Source organism: Mesoplodon bidens, assembly GCF_964165515.1.
Source record: "Mesoplodon bidens genome assembly, chromosome: 15".
In the NCBI taxonomy this organism is placed as follows: Eukaryota; Metazoa; Chordata; class Mammalia; order Artiodactyla; family Ziphiidae; genus Mesoplodon; species Mesoplodon bidens.
Genome location: NC_138171.1, coordinates 11,581,380 through 11,590,240, shown reverse-complemented (window position 1 = coordinate 11,590,240; position 8,861 = coordinate 11,581,380). Strand labels below are relative to the sequence as shown.

General features: G+C 49.8%; 1 long non-coding RNA gene across 1 annotated transcript; it reads right to left on the bottom strand.

Moving 5' to 3' along the window:
• Positions 1-2,361: 2,361 nt before the first annotated feature.
• Positions 2,362-4,400, bottom strand: LOC308629146. The gene is made up of 2 exons (XR_014017631.1): positions 3,961-4,400; positions 2,362-2,651 (listed from the first exon to the last, which is right to left on the bottom strand). It is a non-coding gene; the product is annotated as an uncharacterized lncRNA (long non-coding RNA).
• Between the last annotated feature and the right edge of the window lie 4,461 nt (positions 4,401-8,861).

The window sequence follows — 8,861 nt, the reverse complement described above, 5'->3', positions numbered from 1 at the left end:
CCTGAGGACACTGTTTAAGACCCTGGAGAAATTATCCAATTCAGTCCTTTGGGAGACATCCCCCCAACCCCCCGACCCCCACAAACATCCACCCACCCCTCTCCTCATGACACAAATTATTCTTAGTTTCAAAAACTTCTTTATTACATCAACAAATATTTGTTGAGCACCACTGTGCTCTGCTGAGTCCTGGAAATACAGCAGTGAATAAAACAGAAAAAAAAAAAAAAACCTCTGGGGGCTTCCCTGGTGGCGCAGTGGTTGGGAGTCCGCCTGCCGATGCGGGGGGCGCGGGTTCGTGCCCCGGTCCGGGAGGATCCTGCATGCCGCGGAGCGGCTGGGCCCATGAGCCATGGCCGCTGAGCCTGCGCGTCTGGAGCCTGTGCTCCGCGGCGGGAGGGGCCCCAGCGGTGAAGGGCCCGCGTGCCGCAAAAAACAAACAAACAAACCCTCTCATCTCATGGAGTCTACATTGTAGTGAGGGAATCAGAAATTTGAGATCATTTCAGAGACTGATCAGGGCTCTGAAGGAAATAAAGCAGGAAGTGTGATGGAGAAAGCCTGGGAGGGCTCCTCTGAGGAGGTGACCTTGGAAGAGAGACGGGAACAAAGAGAAGAAGCCAGCGTGCCAAGGTGTGGAGGGGACAGTGCTTCAGGCAGAGGGGACTGCAGGTGCAGAGACTTCCCTGGTGGGAATCAAGGCATGTCTGGGGATCACCTAGGCCAATGGGACTGGAGTGGAGGGAGTGAGGGGGAGAGGGGCACGAGGTGAGCTTGCTGGGGTGGGCACAGGCTCGCTGGACCAGCTCTCTGAACCCTGGCTTTTCCTGAAAGTGGTGCTGCCTGGGGCCCGATGCATACCTGCAGGGGCAGGCACTTGACAAGGGCCTGGCTTCTTCCTCCCAGGGGGCCCCAGGCCCAGGAGCAGCCCACTCACATAAAGAACCTCATCTCCGGGGTCACCATGTAGGGCCAGGCGCCCCTACTGAGGCTTCAGCTGGGGCTCCAACTGCCTCATGGGAAAGCGGAGGGCCTGGGTCAGGTCGGCTTCTTCCTAGCTCAGGGCTTTGGCATTTACCTCTCAGAGCCTCAGTGTGCCCTTCTGTGAGATGGGCATGATACTGCCTCATGGAGGGGTGTATACGGTGGGATCCTACTCAGCCAGAAGAAGAGATGAAATCTTGCCATTTGCGACAACATGGATGGACCTTGAGGGTATTATGCTCAGTGAAATAAATCAGACAGAGGAAGACAAATACCATACGATGTCACTCATATGTGGAATATAGAAAACTTATAAACAAACAAAAACAAAATAAACGAACAAACCAAACCAACACGAATCGATAGATACAGAGAACAGAGTCGTGTTTACCAGAGCGGAAGGGGAGGTGGAGGGGGTGCGAAATGGATAAAGAGGATAAACTATAGGGCGACAGATAGAGAATAAATTCTTAGTGGTGAGCACACTGTAGGGTATACGGATGTTGAAATATAATGTTGTACATGTGAAACTTATGTCAGTATTACCTCAATTTAAGAAAATAATAAAAAAATAAATAAGTAAAAGGAGGAAGAGGGGGCTTGGCTTCAGTATCTGTCCCTGCTTCCCCTCCCCCGTCCTGGGCTTCCAGGGGCAGAGGGTAGTTGGAGCTTGGTTCTGGGGCCCAAGAGGTGCGGGCAACTTGAGGCCTAAGCAATATTCCGAAGAGTGCTTTAAAAATCATTTATTTTCTTCTATAAAAATCCTTTACCATTTCCCATCAGGTCATGGAGGTCAGGATGGCGACGGCATGGGAGGCTGGGGCCTGACATGCGGCTGGGGAGATGAAATGGTCAAATTACAGTGTCTGTGTACCTGTGAGAAACAACCACAGCCCCTGTGGGACAGGCCAGGTCCTTATCCCCATTGTGCAGACGAAGAAACCGAGGCCCTGACAGGGGAGGAGCGTTGCCCTGGTCTCCCTGCCAGGGAAGGGAAAGAGTTGTGATTTCAGCCCTGGCTTGTGTGGCTCGTGACTGCTCACAGCCCTAGCTTCGCCTGGTGCTGGGGAACTTGGGGCCAGGATGGCTGTCAAAGCCAGATGCGCATGGCATGTTAGGCTCCTACACATCTGGAAAGGAAACTGGCCTGAGGTTGAATCAGACCAGGTGCAACCCCTCTTCCTCCTCCCTCAGGCTGGGAGTAATTACCTGCCTGGGTGAATAGCGCCCACTTCCCACTGCCCACCACCTTTCATCAAGGCTCCCGGAGTTGCCAGGGAGAAATTAACCCTCACAGCAGCCCTCTGAATTCGGTACTGGAGGCAGATGTAGCATTATTATTTTTTTAAGGATCAATCTTTTTTTTTTAATGTATGTATTTATTTATTTATTTGGCTGCGTTGGGTCTCTGTTGCTGCGCGTAGGCTTTCTCTAGTTGTGGTGAGCGGGGGCTACTCTTCATTGCGGTGCCCAGGCTTCTCATTGCGGTGGATTCTCTTGTTGCGGAGCATGGGTTCTAGGCACGCGGGCTTCAGTAGTTGTGGCGTATGGGCTCAGTAGTTGTGGCTCGCGGGCTCTAGAGCGCAGGCTCAGTAGTTGTGGCGCACAGGCTTAGTTGCTCCGCGGCATGTGGGATCTTTCCGGACCCGGGCTCGAACCCATGTCCCCTGCATTGGAAGGCAGATTCTTAACCACTGTGCCACCAGGGACGTCCCAGATGTGTTATTAAACCCATTTTTTTTTACAGGTGAGTAAACTGAGGCAGGGCCCATTGCAGCCTGGCAGCCTGTTGTACCCCCATGACTCAGCAACTAAATCAGTCTCCACTTTCTTCCCAAAGGAAGCAGAGGGCTTGCCCCCAGGCGCCCCTTCCCCTGGGGGCCGAGCTGCAGGCGAGAGACCTGGCAGGTTTTGGGCACTCCTTGTTCCTACCCTCTCACCACTCAGAAGCAAGGAGCATGGGCTTGGGACCAGATGGAAGGGGCTGGGATCTGACTCTGCTCCGTGACCCTGGGCAAGTCACTGCCCTTCTCTGGGCCTCAGTTTCCTCCTCAGTAAAGTGGGGATGATCATACCCACCTCCTGGGTTTGTACTCAGCAGAAAGCACAGATCAGAACTCAGATCAAGTTCCATTCCCTCCCCTGGCTCTGGCCACACTGGCCTCCTCAGTGTTCTTTGAACACCCAAGCCACTTCCTACCACAGGGCCTTTGCATGTGCAGTGCCATCTGCCTGGAATGCCCTTCCTTCAGATCTCTCCCTAGCAGGCTCCTTCTCAGCTTTCTTAGCTCAAAAGTTACCTCCTAAACCTAGAGTCTCCCCACCGCCCTGCCCTGCCCCAGCCCCTCACTCTGTTTTATTTTCTTAAGGTATTTATGAAGGTAACTCATCTTTTACCTTGTTTGTTTCCTTGTCAGCTCCACCAGGGCAGGGATTTTTATCTGTTTCATTCACAATATATTCTCAGAGCTCAGCTCAGTATCAGGTACACAGTACGTGCTTAAGAAATGATTTTTGTTTTCTCCACCTCTTTGCTTGCTAGCTCCAGGGTCAGCTACTAACTGGCTGTGTGTCCCTTGCTTTCCCTCACGCCCCCTTGTTAACCAAGGATGGACTGAGCACGATTCTCCTGAAGGACTCAGGTAGCTTTGAAGTTGCCAGGACCTCAGCCTCATATCTCCCCAGGTAATGGGAGTTGAGAGCAAGAAGGGAGGTGAGGGGAGACGAGCCCCCACCTGGTGCAGACACCCTCTTTCCTGCTGCTCCATCCCCTCCCCTGTTGCCTCAGGTTTATGGACTCACTCCAGGCAGATCCCCACGACCAGCCACCCCCTCCCTTGGCATGTCTGTCAGCGCCCTTGGGGGAAAGAATTTGGAAAGGGGAGGAAGAGAAAGAAAAGAAAGCAGGGTGCAAGGGGATGGTTCCCACACCTGTGTAAATAATTTGTCATCTTAAAACTTGTCAAATATGCTCACCTTCAATGCCCAGTTCTTGGGCTTGTTTTCCTTGGCAAGGCCCCCACGGGAGTGGAATTTCGGCTGAAGGGAGCCCAATTGTCATCTTCTAAGCATGTTCCCAGGCCGGGGGGCCAGGGAGGGCTCTGGCTGACACTCCACTTCCGCCCCCAGAAGTACCGGAACATTCCTGGGATTTAGGGAGCAGCTGCCAGGCCTGGAAGCTGTCCTAGAATTCTGGAATGTTGGAATTCAAACAGCCTCCTGCCCATTTTTCAGAGGAGGAACATGAGGCCCAGAGAGGGGAAGGGGTTGGCCTGAGGTCACACAGCATGCTGGGATGAACTAGAGTTTGCCAAGAGAAGGTGGGATCAGTATCCATCTCCTGTTCTCTCCTGTATTGGGGTAATAGCACCCCAGTTTCCTACTGGAGAACCTCCTCTTCCCCCATCTCGGTCCATGAGGTTTGGGTGGGGTGTCTAGGACACTGCCTCCAGGGGTGACATATGACCAAGTCTGGCTCCAGTGATTGGTCTAGGGATGCACGTGTAACTAAGCCTGCCCAGTGAAACTCGATCCTGGGACTTTGGTTGCTGGGACTTATTTGTGAAAATAGTTACAGTTTTTCCATTGGATTGAGAGTGAGCAAGTGAACGCCTGGAGCATCAGGGGACATTATAAGAGAAAAACCTGCCTGAGAGAGATCAACATAGAGCTGGACAGGGTTTGAACCTGTGGATCCAGCCATACCTAAAATTAGACACTCTTGGGTGTTTTAGTTTCATGAGCCACCACATTTTCCGTTTTTGGCTGAAAGTGGTTTGGGCTGGTTTTCCATCACTTGCACACAAAAGGTGCTGACTGACCCAGGGGAAGGGAGAAGGGAAGAGATTCCAGGCAGAGGACACAGCATGCATAGTGACCCCGAAACAGCAATGCCAAGGGATATTCGGGTAACAGGGAAAAGAAGGAGAGTCATCCCTGAGGTGAGTTTAGGAGTTTGTCAGGTGGTCAAGGTGGGAGAAGGGAGTATCTCTAGCAAAGGGAACAACCAGTGTGAAAGCTTGGAGGGGGGACTAGCTAGCGAAGACTAACCATGTGCCAGGCTTGTGTCGGGTGCCAAGGAACACAGAGATGAAAAAGGCAAAATCGAATCCAGCTACTCCTTAACTGCTCCAGCTAAATATGGGCTCTTCTGCTTTCAGAGTTGAGCCATCACACCTCCCTCCTTATGCCCGCCGTGCCCTGCCAGCATGCTGTCTCAGATACTCGAATGCTCTCTAATTGGTATTGGGCACCATTGGAGCCACCCAGCTTCATTTTATAGGGTGCATAGAGCATCAGTTCACATTCGGTCACATCATGAGAGTCACTCCCTTTGCAGATCTTTTTACAGTCCTTCCTTTACATCATGGAGAGTCTCTGTTTGATGCTAACCTGTTTCTAACACCAAATACTTGCTAATCTCCCTTTGTGAAAAAGAGAGAGCAGGTCTCAGGTTCCATACCTTTGGCACACAGTTTTATCTAGCTAGACTTTTAAAAAACTTTGTATTGAGCTATGGCTTACACAAAGAAGCGCTCAGCTTGAATTTTCACAGCCGTGTAATTAGCACCCAAATGATCAGACAGAACATCACTACCCCCAGAGCTCTTTTCTCTCCTCTGTTACTTCCCTTCCTATGGGCATTACTATCCTGACTTCTGTCACCGTAGATCAATATCACTTGTTTTTGAACTTTGATCTTTTTCTATAAATTTGCCTCTTCCAGAATGTCATATAAGTGGAATCCTGCAGTGCATTGCCTTTTGAGTCTGCCTATTTTACACTCAGCGTCATGCGTTTGAGATGCATTCATTTGGTTGTGTGTTATCAGTACATTGTTCCTTGTTATTGCTGACTAGTATTCCATTGTATGGATGTACCACTGGTTGTTTACCTCCTTACCAGCTTAGAGAGATGTGGGCTGCTTCCACATTAGTGATTATAAGTAAAGCCATTATAAACATTTGCGAACAGGTTTTTATGTGAGCATAAATTTTTTTTTTTTTTTTTGCGGTACACGCACCTCTTACTGTTGTGGCCCCTCCCGTTGCGGAGCACAGGCTCCGGACGCGCAGGCTCAGCGGCCATGGCTCACGGGCCCAGCCGCTCCGCGGCATGTGGGATCTTCCCGGACCGAGGCACGAATCTGTGTCCCCTGCATCGGCAGGCGGACTCTCAACCACTGTGCCACCAGGGAAGCCCAAGCATAAATTTTTATTTATCTTGGGGAAATTTCTAGGAGTAGAATTGCTGGGTCATACGGTAACCATATGTTTGACCTAATCAGAAACTGCTGAACTGTTTTCCAAAGTGTCTGTACATTTTACATTCCCACCAGCAATGCATCAAAGTTTCAGTTGCTTCCCATCCTTGTCAGCACTTGGTATTGTCAGTTTTTAAAAAAATTTTAGTCATTCTAATAGGTGTACACACTGGTATGTCATTGTGGTGTTAATTTGCCTTTCCCTAATGACTAATGATGTTGAGCATCTTTTTATGTGCTTATTTGCCATCTCTGTAGTTTCTTTGGTGTAGTGTCTGTTCAAACTTTTTGTCCATTTAAAAAATCAGATTGTTTTCTTATTAATGGGTTTGGAGAGTTGTTTATATATTCTGGATAGGAGTCAGTCCTTTGTAGATATGTGATTTGCAAATACTTTCTCCCAGCCTGTGGCCTGTCTTTTTGTTCTCTTAACAGGCAGACTTTAATAACATTGTTTTATTTTCATTGTGATGGTTCTTCTGGTTATCTTTGATTTGTGGCAAGTATTCTTTGTTTTTTTTTCAAATCTAGTGATCATATCAGATGTTTCCTTTTAAAATAAATTTATTTAGATAAAAAGGTAAGTCAACTTGAAGAAAAATATTAAGCAATAGTAGAAATAGTGGAAAGCAGACTGCACAAAAATCATGAAGGCAGGTACTTGAATAACCAAAGTGTGGGCAGCTCCAATTCATTCCATCAACAAATATGGATTGAGCACCTACTGTGTGCCAAGCTCTGTGTTAGGTGCTGGGGCACAGAGATGAACAGAGGAAGAGTTTCTGCCCTTTTGGTGATGGCTTCTTTCCAGTGAGCTCCTCTTTATCCTTCCTCTGTCCAGCGTTCCCTGGAGCACTCACCACACCGTATTACAATTTTCTGTTTCTGTGAGCATCTTCCTGGGAAGGGGATGTGTCTGGCAGCCTCTGAGCGGGTTGCATAGAGCCTGGTGCTTAGGTTCTCAATAAATAGCATCTCATGAAGTAGACGCTATTATGAGATGCCAAAGATGGGATTGCTGATTTGATTGGTTGAAATCAGCCAGCTCCACCCAGGTGCAGTGGCCTGAAGCCCCTCCCCGCTGCAGTCTGGGCTGGCACTATGCAAACCAAGGTCATTCTCCTTGGCCTCCCCTTCCACTAACAAAGACACCAAGAGAAAAAGCCTCCCAAATCCAATGCCTTCAGCTCCCCTTTTTGCTCCCCATCCAGTGCCCATGGATGCCTTCCCTGGTACTCATTGATCCCACAAATGCTTGCCAGGCATTTCTTTGCTCTGACTTGGCCCCACTGACCACTTCACCCTGCCCCCCCCCCCCCCCCCCCGCTCCTCCAGTCCAGCACAGCAGCCTGCTTCTGTTCCTCCAACAAACCAAGCTCATTCCCACCCACCTCCGGGCCTTTGCACTTGCAGTTCCCTCTATCTGGAACCCTCTTTTTCCAGCTCTTTGTGTGATTGGCTCCTTCTCCACATTCAGTTCTGAGCTTAAACTACTCCCTCCCCAGAGGCCCTCCCAGGCCATACTATCAAAAGCCTCCCTGGTTTATACTTTTTATCCTACAATTCTGTTTATTTTCTTTGTAGCACCAAGGACCCTCATTTCAGAGTTTATTTGTGTGTTCACTTGTTTCTTGTCTGTGTCCCCCATTGGAGCGTCAGTACTGTGAGGGATTTTGATCTGTCCTTCTCTGTCTTCCCTGTGCCTGGCACAGTGCCCAGTGCATAGTAGGTGATCAGTAAACATTTGCTGAATGAATGAATGATGTCTCCTTTCTCAAGATGCATTGAAAGCAAAGTTAAGCCCCTCAGTCCATGTATCAGGCTAATGGCTCTCTGGGCTCCTTCAAGGTGGGACCACATGTCTTCTTCCTGGCCCCCATCTGGCCCCTGTGGCTGGCCCAGTGCTCATTGCTGCCTACCAGGTCCCCCAGGCTTGTGTCCTGCCAGCTGCCCAGCCTGGGGGGCTGTTCCACCATCCTTGGAAGTTGTTCCCCAGGACCTCACCCACTATGGGCCGTGGAAGGGGCTGGAGATAGCTGTGTGGGCTCCAGGGACCCTGCATAGAATCCCATCAGCTCACCATGAGAGTCATTTCAGCTCCCTTTCTGTCCTCCTGGTTCTGCCATGGGGAACGCAAGGCTCCCCTTGAGGCCTGTGTGTCTTTATCATCTTCCTACTACCTGTTCATTTGTTTTAAGAAACACAGAGCAGACCCCAATGCCAAGCCATCAGCAGCAGTTATATCTGACTTTTTTTGTCCCACTTCTTTGTATAATTTGCTGAATATCTTCAATTTACAGTAAGTGCCTTAGGTTGGGTTCCCCTAGAAGCAGATCCCTAAGAAAATAATTCAAAGGCAAGTAGTTTATTTGGGAGGTGATCCCAGAAAACACTGGTAGGGGTGTGGGGAAGTGGGACTAGGAAGGGAGGGCCTCCAATGCAGAGAGTATTATCAAGCAAGTAAACACTGTGGGCACCTGCAGCTCAGCGCACTGTGGAGTTCTGAGAAGCGGTATAGAAGGTGCACATAACCTCGGAGCTATCCAATGGGGGTGGGGGGGCGTGGCCAGGGAGCTGAGGAACGTATACATCTGCTTCTGCCAGTCCTTAGTAG